Below are 12467 nucleotides of genomic sequence, written 5' to 3'. Positions count from 1 at the left end.
CTGTGTGCCAGAGCAGAGACCTTTCAGCTCAGGACAAGGGTGAGCTGTAACAGGAAGGAGGCAAGGGGCAGAGGGATGACCTGAGCATTTCCCCTGCCTGAATTCAGCAGGTGACTGCCCCCTCAGCACTCTTTGCAGTTTGGGCTGTTCATCTGAAGTTGTCTGACTCTTCTCATGTGGATTCTGCCCTGAACCCAGAGAGGTTTTTCCCCAGCCCCTGAAGTCTGACACTGTGGTGTTTTGATAAAGGCTCCTCCCCATTACAGCAAAGAAGGCCATGAAGGTGGTGGTCAGTGCCACAGAGTTTGAGCAGGTGTCTGTAATAACCATGGTGTGTAACACTCACTGTCACCAGCAGCTGCAAACTCTGCTGGGTGATCAGCCACGATTTCCTCTTGCTCACTGCACAAAGGCCATTACTGGGAACAGCATCCCCCTGCCAGGTTGAGGGAAATCATGACCCAGACAAAGGCTGGAGAAAGAAATAAAGAAGTTTATAAATGAAGTGAAATAGACTGTTCTTTGAAAGAAGCTAAAAAACTATGTTTGCCAAACTTTATTTGGTGAGCATGTGAGTGAGGAGGTTTTGCATGGCATGGAGCATTCTGTGACCCTGGTCTGCAGGCTGACTTCAGTGGGGTATTTTGTTAGAGTGTCTATAAACAGTGCTGCTGGTCGGCTGCTGCACTATTTGGGAGGAAAGAGTGAGGCATAGGCTTTGCCTTCTTTGATGAAACACGTATTTCAGGGCCATAAATGTTTGATACCCTTCTGCTGGAGTTATGTGTGTTTTTGCATAGCTTAGCGCAGTTTGTGGCTGCACAGACTTGTACATGAAGCACTCTGTCACTGCATCAGAGGCCCTAATAACCACACCATGTTTGGAATTCATGTAGTTTTTTTCTCCTTACAAATCTTTTGAAAGTTTCTAAGAATTGCCTTTCAGGTGTGCCAGTGCTGGCTGAGGGGGCTGTTAAAAATCAAATGGATGTTTGGTACCAGGGGGCAGTTTTTGCTAACTTATGCCATGTTTTTGTGACAAACATTGTCATGTTTCTGGTTCATAGTGAATGTTGGCAATAAGCAAGCCACACACAGAGCAGATAGCAGGGCTAGAATTTCCCTGCACTGTGTGAATGGGTCACACTGGTCAGAACTACAATTGTTTTGTAGAGTGGAGAGAATATGAACAGTTTTAATGGGCAGTCAAAGGCAGTCATACGAGTCATAAATACACCTGCTCTTCTCCTGCTCTGGTTCTGTTCTCAACAGTGGGCCAGAACTTTCTCCAAACTCTTCCAGATTCTGGTGGATGGAATTCAAGTGACTCTGGTGCACAAAAGTTTGGTTTAGCTGCTCCTTTTCTAACACACACCTTGATATGCATGCAAAGACATAGACTTAGGATAAACTGTGTTGTAGGTATATGTGTTCAATGAAAAACCAAAACAGCATCAAAATAGTTGTAGGGAAGAGAAGCCATGAATGTTCCTAGTGTACAATAACTGTTATTTGTTTGCTGGGCTTGTGTCTCTCATCCTATGGACAATAATATGTAACTTGTCTAACAGAAAGTGTCCTTGCCCATGGCAGGGGTTTGGAGCAAGGTGATCTTCAAGGAGCCAAAACCATTCTGGGATTTTGCAATTCTATAAATGAGTCTGCTGAAACATGAGTATAAAAATTTTCAGTTCAAAGAAATGTATTTTAAAAATATGTGTATTGGCAAATTACCCTCTCAGAGATATTCTCTGCTCATTCATTTAAAATATTTTGGGACATGCAGAGTTGTGTTTTCAGGGTTTCTAGGGAATGAGAGAGGTGTTTTGGTGACAACACTGTATATAAATTACAACTTTGGGGCCTGTGGTATATCAGTAGGTATGACCCTAGTGTGTAAGAGCTCAGGAGGCTTTGCCTTCTCCCCTGGAGCTGTCTGTGAGTGGCCGTTGGACTGACCTCCAGCGCTGTGGTGTTCAGAGTCCCGTTTGCTTCCTGTGGAAAAGGGAACTGGAATGTGAGCAGTCCTCTGGCGGTGAGAGTAGCCCGTTGTGTCACTCATTGGATGAGTCTGTCTTGACATCCGAGTCCCTGAGCAGAGCTGCTGAGCTTCCCCTGCGTCAGAGCAGCTCCTGAAGGGAGGGAATGGAGCCCATCTCCTTGTTCTGCTCACTCGCCCAACCTGCTCTTGTCTAACAACCTTCTTATTTCAATATTCCCTGTAAACAAGTGATGCTGTCCTGGTGCCTCTAGTGCTCAGAGAGCCTGTCCCCTCCGCAGCTCCCCAGCTCCAGTGTCAGCATCAGTGGTGAGGGAAGGAGATGGAGCTTGGCTGTGGGGCATGAGCCCTGGGTACTGGTGGCAGATCAAGGTTTACCTGCTGCTCCTCACCTGTCATCTATGGGTTTGTGGCCGGCCCGTGAGTGTTCCATGCGCAGATGGGAGTCTTCCCTCCCCTCTTCCCTGCTTCCTTCCCCATGGTCTTAGGTGCCTGTCAGGTTTTGGTTTTGCTTGTCTAATACCACACTAAGCCGCAGCCTATTTTTGCCTGCATTTCTGTAAAATTCCTGTTTTCCCTGCCAAAAGGCGGGACCAGGTACCTGTGTGTCCCCACCTGTGGGTGGTTTTCCTCGTGTGACTGTCAGAAACTGCCTGATGATGCTGCTGGCTGCTGTGCTTACAGGGTCCTGCCTTCTTCCAGGGTGTTTAAAAAAATGCTAAATCAGCAAATCTAGGTCTGTGGTATAATCTACACTCTTTATTTTATTTAAAGTCTAGGAGTCCATAATAAAGGGTGCAAAAGGAACCATTACAAACTGTGCTGTGCACTATTGCAGAGAATTCATTTCCAGTATCAGAGTTTCCATGTCTTTAGAGGAGTGTTCTCCCCTCCCACCCTTCTCTCTGCTTTGCAGTAAGAGTTTATATGATAAGAACGTTAATCTCCTGTAGTTGGAAGTCTTTCATCCATTTCTTCATTAAAACCTTCATTTTAACATATTTCTTCTTCCATGAATGGCTGCAATCCTAATCTCTCTCTCTTTTTTTTTCTTTTTTTTTCTTTTTTTTCTTTTTTTTTTTTTTCTTTTTTTTTTCCTTTTTTTTTTTTTTTTTTTTTTTTGGGAAAGACAGCTTTCAGAGCTGCAGCATTGATGTCCGGCCACTAAGGGGTACAAAAAGCAGTTTATCTTCTCTCTGTTATGTCCTTTGCCTGCCTGGCCCCTTTCTCAGAGACTGGGTGTGAGTATGATTGCACTCTGGGCTTGGCAACTTTGTGTAGCTGTGTGGCTGCTTCTGACTCCAAAGAACACATGTAAAATGAAAGGGAGAAAAAAAGAAGCGTGTTTGAACATGTAGTGAATGAAAACATAACAATATGCCTAAAATGGAAAGGAAAATTAATTTGAAAGCATTTAATTTTTGCCTCTTCCCTAGGAAATAATATAGGAAGGAGTCTTCTGTTTAGTGGCAGTAACTGCAGCTTATGGAGTCAGAATGGAAATAGCAGTCTCCAATAAATCTGACTTAATTTTTATCTCTGTCAAAAAGGAAATGCCTTTTGTGAACTATCAGTGTTTGAAATGGCTTCCTCTAGACTTTGATCTTAAATTTATCTTAACTGTGGGGCACTTCAGAAACTACGAAAAAATCTGAGCACATTCGTATTTCTTTTCTCTGTGTTCTGTTATTCAAATCCCTCAGTTTGTTTCTAAATGGTGAAAAGGTGTAAGCTTGCAACAAAATACAATGAGTTGTGCTTTGCTTCTTTTCCCTGACAGCTGCTTTTGAATGTGACCTTTGCCTTCTACAGTATGTTTTTGTTCTGGAGTCTTGTGATTTGTAGCAACAACTTATTTTTTTCCTGCCATATTTTTTTCCTACCTACTTATTTTTTTTCCTACCATTTTTCCTACCATTTGGTAGTCATACCAAAAATGACTACCATAAATTTTTCATTTTTCTAGGCCAGATAAGTGCTCTGTATAGAGTCACACTTCCCTTTGCTTGTTGGGTACCCAAGTTGTGGAATCACTGGGTTCAATCTCAAGCAAAGTTGCTTTCAGAAGTAAAAAGATTTCCAGGTGGAAATTTCTTCCACAATCAAAATATTTTTGTTGTTAATAGCTAGACGTGTTACCACTGATATGTAGAGGTGTGTGCTGTGTTTCCTGAAGGCAGCAGGGCTCCGTGGTGCGATGCGTGTGCCAGCTGCAGTGTCACCAGAGCCCAGAGCAGGGATTTGTGCCCTGGTGGCTTTGCGGTGGCTCTGGGCTGTGTCTGGCTGCTGCTCTGGAGGCCACACGCGCTGGCTGCACCCTTGTCCCTGCCCCAGGGGTGGCCTCAGCCCCTGTCACTGCCTGGAGCTCCAGCAGCCTCTCAGGCCAGCTGATGGGGAGGCACACAGGAGAGGTGTGTGTCTCTACAATCCGTGTTTCTAGCAGCAGGCTGTGCTGGGTGCTGTGCTGCTGTGGCTGCGTGCATGGGGACTGACACAGAGCAGGGCCAGGCCACGCTGTCCCAGGCCAGCACAGAGCTCCTGCTGTCTCTGCCCCTGCCCACAGAGCCAGGGCTGGGCTGGGTCCCCTTGGAGGGAGGCACAACTGGGTCACAGGCAGCAGAGCCCCTTCCCGTGCTGCTGAACCCCTCTGTGGCTGCTTCTCCCTGCTGAGCCCCGTGATCTGGGGGGGTTTTCCTGTGCTTTGGGGGGTTTTCTTCTCACTTGTGTTTGCTGGAGCCCTGCTGTCATGGAAATGTGGTGGGAGTGGTTTGTGCATGAGTTCCTGCAGCAGAACGCACCCCGGAGCGGGGGGGGGGAGTCAGCAGTGGGAATCCACCTACCCCTCCGAAGATACAGCACATGCATATGGATATTTTGATTAAAGAAAAAATCTTAATCTTCTTCGCCGTGTTATGTGGATACACTCGAATCTCTTGATTATTTAACAAAAAAAATTAATAAAACTAATAAAGTTCCTTTGCAAATCCAAAGAGATCGAGGCTAAGCACATCCTGCAACCTGAGCAGCCCCTTGTATCTGTTCAGACTCCGTCACTGCTGTGGACCTGGCTCTCATTTACATTTCCTCTGGCTTGGGATTGCTGACTAGGTTTTCTGCAAGAGTGCCCATGCTTACATGGTCATATATTCTGTGTGACTTTTTTTTCACTTTTCCCACCCTTTTTTTTTCCTCTGTTTTGGTGCTAGTTATAAGGGGATTTCCCACCCTTCTGTTATCAGTTTGATATTTCTTCCTTGTCCCTATTTCTTTGGGTTTCTTACGGGTGATAACAAACTGTCACACTACAACTGAATTTTTGAATGCTGATGGGAAACTGATTTAATCCTTTTGAAGGAGAAGCTCTAGGTGTTTAAACAATTAAAAAGTGCAGTAGAGACTATACTGGATACAGAGGACATAGGGAAAAAGTGAAGTTTGGGGTGAGCAGCGAGGTGTAAGGGGACAGAGGTCTGACCCTGCACCCTGCAACACCTCTGCAGTGATGTGTGGTCACTCCTTTCACTCTAAAACTGGAGGAAATGCAGAAGGGGCTCCTCAGGCTGCTGCAGCACTCATGCATGGTCAGGTACACACATTCCTGTGGCACAGGCTGGCAAGGCCTGGGCTGATGGCAGTGGTGGTCTTTATAGCCTGTAATGTGTATAACTGGTATTTCCAGAGCTCATCTTGGTGGGTGCTGTGTGTTGTGACTGTATCCCACACAGAACAGCCCTGCCCCGAGGGCCTTTGCCAGGGCAGGATGGTGACTGCAGGGGACACGTGCTGAGCGTGGGTGCACACTCCAGCTCCTCTGCTCAGGGCCCCCAGCACTCCCCGCACAATTCCCCACCAGCATGACAGGTTTTGTAATCGTGGGATTTGGGTTTGAGCTGTTTCTTTTTACCTGGCAATGTTGAGCAGTGGCCACGTTTCCCACCTGCCAGGCTCAGCCTCTGCTCTCCCTGGTGGTGGTGTTTGACTGCTTTCCCTCTAAAGCTTTTGCTGATGTCTCTGATTTCACATAATATGTGACATTCCTAGCTATCCAGAATATGTCCTGTCAGACAATGATGTTAGCAGTGAGGAAAAAAGAAAACTGAAGCTCTCTGTCCAGTCCTGGACTTTTGTTGGTGGCTGTGGTTTGCAAGGGTAACACATCTCCCATGCACTGCTGAGAGCCACCTGCACAGAACCAGCTGCAGAGGTGTTTCTGTCACCGGTCTGGTGTGGTTTGGCACTGGTTTGGTGCACTCTGCCCTCAGTTTGGTGTGAGTTCTGCGTGTTCCTTTGCTGCCTTGGCACAGCCTCAGGTGTGTGTGGCGATTGGTGTTCCTTTGTTCGCACTTTTGGAGTGGGGATGAGGAGAATGCCCTCAGAGAGCCCGAGCAGGCCCATTGGAGACAGCAGGTTGCAGTGACAGTCACAAAAGCACCTCTTTGCCCTAAGTGGGCAGATTTCAGTGCACTTTGCTGTCCTGCACTGTGCTGCGTGGGTGGTTGTGGTGTGCCTGTCCTTGCTCCGAGCCCCTGAGGCACCAGGAACAGCCAGGCATCCTCAGGACAAATCTTCCTCCATCAACTCCTTTAAAACCTCAGCAGCCAGGCCGTGAGGGGGGAGCATGGGGGAAGCTGCCAGATGCTCTTTTCGGTCTCTTTTTGAAACTCTCTGTGCATGGTGAAGCACCAGAGCTGGCCGTACCCTGCTGGAGCGGGGGCAGCGTGGCGGCCCTGCCTCCTGCTGCACTGCCCTTCCCAAGGTAAGACACCTCTTCAACGGGGGCTTGTGCTTTTGGAGCTTTACCTGCCGGGCCTGGGGAACCCTCCCTCGCTCCCCTGCAGCCAGGGGATGGGGGGCTGGCTCCCCAGCAGGGTGTGTGGGACGCAGACACTGTGTGAGCACAGGCACATTGTGTGCGCTGCAGTGTGTGCTGCCACGGCATGTCTGGCAGAGCAGCCTGAAGGGGGACAGGGCCCAGCTTGGAACGGTGTCAGTGGTGTCCTGTAGCCTGCCCGTGAGAGGGGCAGCAGCGTGCCCAGCCCTGGGGTCTGTGTCAGAGCCCTCAGCCAGTGACAGCCCAGCACAGAGCTGAGCTGTGCCCCGGGCTGGCTCCCAGGACACAGGCAAAGCTGGCAGCCTTTGTACTTCAGGCTGAATGGCTGTGTCCTGAGGGGATGTCCTCACCGGATTTTTAGGTATTATAACTTTTTTTGGAGTAAAAAGAGCAGAGAAGAGATCCCTCTAAGAAATCTGTGTCAGCAGTTGGAGCAGAGGGACAATTCCAAGCACCGAGCTGGCGTTGGTGCTGTGTGTGTCTCTGTGTCTCACGCTGGGATGTGCTTGTGTGACTGAGATTTTCAGAGAGCAAGCCCAAGTGTTTAAAACACACTCTTTTGTTAAAAATGAAGCCTAGAAGCCAAGCTTTGGTCACTCACGTGTGATTTTTGTAATAGTTTTTTTTGTTTTGAGGAGCAGCTTAGTGCAGGTGAAACAGGGCCGTTCTTGTTGTCATTTCCCTAAAAATGGAGTGATTTAGCGGTGGCTGGAGGTCACGGTCCTTTGTGTTGAGCTGTGGTTTCTCTCTCCGGATGTGGTGAGTGGGCCTGCAGGGCTGCTGCTGCAGGGCATCAGTCCCTGCCGGGCTCTGGAGGCAGCAGGGAGCCGTGGCCAGTGCTGGGGCCAGCAGGGACCCCGCAAACCGCCCTGCCCCATCTCCCTGCCTGGGCTCCTTCCCCACCCCGCGCTGCTGCTCAAAGCCAGCCCGGCTGCTGCCGAGGAAAATGCTTACTGTGCCAAACAGCACCAAAAATATCCTTGAAAATGCAAATGGCCTGTTTTTGAGGGGTCAGTGATGTGATTTTATGTTTTTTAACACAAATGACATGTTTGTGACGTATGTCAGTGATGTAATTTTTTTTTTTTTTTTTTTTTTTTTTTTTTTTTTTTTTTTTGCGGCGCACACGTGCAATCTCCAAAGGAGAAAAGCTGAAAACTGCTTTTCCCTTTTATGGAAATGCACATTTGAAAATAATTTCCCAGTGAACTTAAATAATTACAAGGAGCACATGGAATTTTAAATTTGAAAGCTTGACTAATCCTGAGTGGCTTTGTGAAGCTTGAAATCTGCAGGAATTTGAAGGAGAAAGAAGGCTATTTAGGAGCTGAATTCTTCACAAAAGAAAATTTTTCTGGTCCTACTTTATTTTAGTGTTGTAGAAAAGGCTGAAAATTTATAATGGGTAACTTCACTGAGACTTTATTTCTTTTTAGTTTGGCAAATACGTGATCTCTTTTCCATCAGTAAGACTGAGACCATTTCTCAGTCAATGCTCTTCCATTGCCACTCCAGGTTTTGATTTATAGGGAAGAGACTCACTCAAAAAAATAGATATAAATGGAATACATGCCCCAAAGTCCTGGTCAGAGCTTCAGAAAGTGTTCAGAGGCAAGAACAGTTCATTCAGGTGTTGCTCTTCTCTCCTGTAGTTGCTCTGAGAATATAAGCCTGAAAAGGGAACAGCTGGGCAGGTGGGATGGGCAGGTTTAATATATCCAGCTGGTCATTTTATTTTTTAATGTTATACTTACCATCCACAAGGAAAACATGAAAACTACTGTTAAATGTCAGTTCATTCAAGGACACAGCAAAGTATTAAAAAATGCTCTTCCAGCCTGAATGGAGGATTTAGACAGCCAGCGAGTTCTTTTCAGTTTGTTTTCTAATATTTGACTTTGTTCTTGTAATTTCAAAATTTGTTAACAGAATATAATGCTACATGAGGCACAATTCTGTACAAAACAAATGAAAAACCAGTGTCATCAGACAATTCTTATCCAGGAAAAGAAAAAACAAAAAGTAAGAAAATCAAAATGACATCAAGAGTTCAGTATCAGACTGTTTTCACCCAGCCCCACACTAAAAATTATAGGTTCTAATTATTGGCCAATGTCAATAGTTAATACCTAATAAATAGAGCAGTATCTTTAATATTTACACAAATCGTAGTGTTAACATAGATCTTCAAAATAATACTTCATTGTGTCTTTCCAGAAACAATTATGCTACCTGTGTGCCTTTGATCTCTGTACACTCAAATTTTATTAAACAAAATTAATTCCTGTATATTTATTTACAGCAAAATCTCTTTTGCATATAGTATCTCTAATTGCACAAATGCTAAATGTTTTAAATTACATTTGTTGCTTTTTCTTTGGTTTGACTCTCCCACTCCTGTTTGGTCTTTTTGTTTTCTTGTGTTGGGAGGTTTTTTTGTTTGGTGTTTTGATTTTTTTGGTTTTTTGGGGTTTTTTGTTTGGTTTTTGTTTAGGTTTTTTTTTATTTGGGTGGTTTTTTTGAGTTGGTTTTTTTTTTTGAGAGAGAGATTCCTTAAAATACTTGATGATTACTTTAAAAATGCTAAGTAAGTTGGAAGGAAACAGAAAAATTGGGAAAAATCCTTGTTTCATTACAAGTTGGGAAAAGCACAGTAATTATGTTTTTTTCCTTTAATAGGAAAGTCTCACTTTCCTTTTGTTTGGGAGTTTTGGCAACAAGTAATATTGATAATAATTCACATAGACTTCAGCACAAGTTGCTTTGGAAACTGAAAAATTACTGGTATGTTACATATCTTATTGGAGACGTTAAACTTCTCAGTCTCTTTAGTGCAGCCACAGGATCTGCGCTAGGAAATGTGTTTTATTGCTGAAGTGTGGTCTCAGGATGAGTGCTCTCTTCCCTTGGATGCTGCCCCATTTCATCCTCAGGCTTGAGCAGGAGTCCCCAGCCCCGGGAAGGAGAGGAGTGGCAGGAGTTGTGCTGGGGCTCTGTGTATCCACAGAGACAGAGGCAGTCCTGCTGCCCTGTCCCAGTCCTTATTTCTGACCCTGAAGGGGCAAAAACGTTGCTGGGGTTTCTCTAGTGTGCTCTTCTTTTTCTCTCTGCTTTTTCTGATTAAAAATTTATTCACCTCTTTCCGATTCTACCAGTGAGTTACAGTATCACCCAAAGTGCATTAAATGCCCTCTCCCCACCTTGCCAAAAGGTCTATAATTCTGCCTTTGAGAGTTCAAATTACACTCCTTGGCCTCTTTGCTCTGTCCCCAAAGTAATCCCCTGACATAGTTTCAAATAATGGGGAGCTCATCTTTGGAATTATGCAGGTAATACCTTTGGTGGCACATGTGATAGTTTGAAAGATACTGTCAGGTTATTATTTAATTGGAATACTGGCAATGTCATATTTTTAAATTATTCATGCTTTTTGAAAACTATGGTGAAGACTAGAAAGCAGCCAGCTGTGCAGTAGCCTTAAAATGTACATTGGTTACCACAATTAAGAAAAAAAAAAAGAAAGAAAAAACCAAACCAGAACCAAAAAAATCTGAATAACACACCAAATAAGGCAGAAGAAAGAAAACAGCTATTAAATGCCATTTTGCAGGCATGAGTTATTTTCCATGGCTGATTAAAGAGCATCTCCTGAATCGTGTTGCTCGAGGATGTTCAGTGTCAGCAAATTTGAGGGTCTGTGATGTTTAGGGCTTATTGCATATGTGGGTTGCTTAAGTGTCATGCCTAAGGACAAAAGTGTGTAAATATGAAGACATCTAAATTTCACACCTTTGTGAAGCTAAACTGGTGAGTTTCCTGACAAAAGCCATTCCAGCTCAGCCTCGGGTTTTGAACACAAGAGGTCTGGGACATGGCAAGGATCTCACATTCTTACACGTATGGAAAAGCAGAAATCCAGCTCAGTCTTAGGAAGGCAGGTGTTTGTCTGGGCCCTCTCTTTCCTAACCAAAGATGACCCTGCAGTGCACAGAACCCCTGCAGGGCAGGTGACGTTGACAGCTCGGGTGCAGGCAACCCAGAGCATGGCATCACCTCGAGAATTACCATCCCAGAGCACAGGGCATCCCCGGCGCAGCAGAGACTCCTGCCGAGGCTGCGGGGCACTCCAGCCTTTGGAAAGAGGAAATGCGCTGGCCACGAGGCAGTAGAGTCACATAAACTCTGACAGAAGTGTGTTATTTTTGCTCACATTTTTTACCTAGATGCACTTGGTGCATTTGTGTGTGTGTGAGCGAGGGGGATGCAGAGGGTTTGCCTGTGTCTGTCTGTGGAGGCAGGGATGCTGCAGGGGCTGCGGAGCAAAGGGAGCAGGCACAGCCTGGAGCCGGGGCTCAGCAGGCTCCTGCCCAGCCCGGCCGGCTCTGCTCCGGCCGGGAGCGGTGCGGGCAGCCGGCAGGAGGGGCGGCGGGGACGGCAGAGCCGCTCCGGGGATCCCAGAGCCGTTCCGGGGATCCCAGAGCCGTTCCGGGGATCCCAGAGCCGCTCCGGGCTCAGGCAGAGCCTCTCCGGGATCGGCAGAGCCGCTCCGGGGATCCCAGAGCTGCTCCGGGTATCTCAGAGCTGATCCCAGAGCCGTTCCGGGACGGCAGAGCCGCTCCGGGGATCCCAGAGCCGCTCCGGGGATCCCAGAGCCGCTCCGGGAATCCCAGAGTCGCTCTGGGTATCCCAGAGCCATTCCGGGGATCCCAGAGCCGTTCCGGGGATCCCAGAGCCGCTCCGGGCTCAGGCAGAGCCAGCGGCGCTCCCGGCCGTGTGCGGCCCCTGGCGCTCAGCTCGCCCCGCGGAAACTGTGGCGGCTCCTCCGATGGCTAGGAAAAGGAAATTTGCTTATTTAATGACAGGGCTTCCTTAATTCTAGCCGAGATCCCTAACACACACTGCTAAATACCTGGTTCTATTGTTTTTTTTTTAAATCAGGAGAACAATAGGAAAACTTTGAAAAGCTTTTAATAGCAAGTATGTTTTCGCATGAAGTTAGTATGAGAAACTCACTTTAGTGACAGAAATTAGAAAGGCTGAGCCTTATTTCTGGCAGTTAATTCCTCCTCTGAGGTGGGCTCTGATGAGGCCCAGGCAGCCAGAGCCCCGGTGGGATGCGCTCCTGGCGGTGTCACCTGCCCTGTGCCCCAGCGAGGTGCTGTGCTCCCGCCAGGTGTGCGCTGACTCAGAGCTGCTCGCGGTGCGCTGCACCTCACCTGAGGAGCAGTTATCTTCAGGTGCTCCGTGTCCCGTGGGTCTGAAGCCTCCTCTTGGCTTCTGCTACTGCTGCAAGAGGAAAACGTCGTGTATGAAGGAGATTTTAGTGTGTGTCCATTTTCTTTCATTTTGGCTGGTATTTCTGGAATCCTGGCTGCCCTGTTTGAGGTGGGTCAGTACAAGTAATAATGTATAATTACAAAACACAACAGTTATAATTACAAAACACAACAGTTTCTTTTGGGTCTAATGATAGCTCAGACTATTAAATTAGTGAATTGAGTGAAGTTCTTCTTATTTCTATATTGCAGAGATCCCCTTAAACCAAATAAATTCATTGGCTTTGAGTGGTAAAAGTACTGTGCTGCTCTTTACAGGAAGAAATAATAGTGCTAAAATGCTGTTCTTTTAGCCCTGGCA

The 12467-nt window shown here is 46.5% G+C and overlaps 1 protein-coding gene across 2 annotated transcripts in view; it reads left to right on the top strand.

Annotated features, from left to right (window-relative positions):
• ZCCHC7 (zinc finger CCHC-type containing 7) overlaps positions 1-12467 on the top strand; it is a 93259-nt gene that overhangs the window by 6206 nt on the left and 74586 nt on the right. The gene's annotated exons all lie outside the window — the stretch shown is intronic.

This window comes from Agelaius tricolor, unplaced genomic scaffold (assembly GCF_023055355.1).
Source record: "Agelaius tricolor isolate 1412-34295 unplaced genomic scaffold, bAgeTri1.0.p SCAF_44, whole genome shotgun sequence".
In the NCBI taxonomy this organism is placed as follows: Eukaryota; Metazoa; Chordata; class Aves; order Passeriformes; family Icteridae; genus Agelaius; species Agelaius tricolor.
This window is presented reverse-complemented; position numbering and strand designations above follow the sequence as displayed.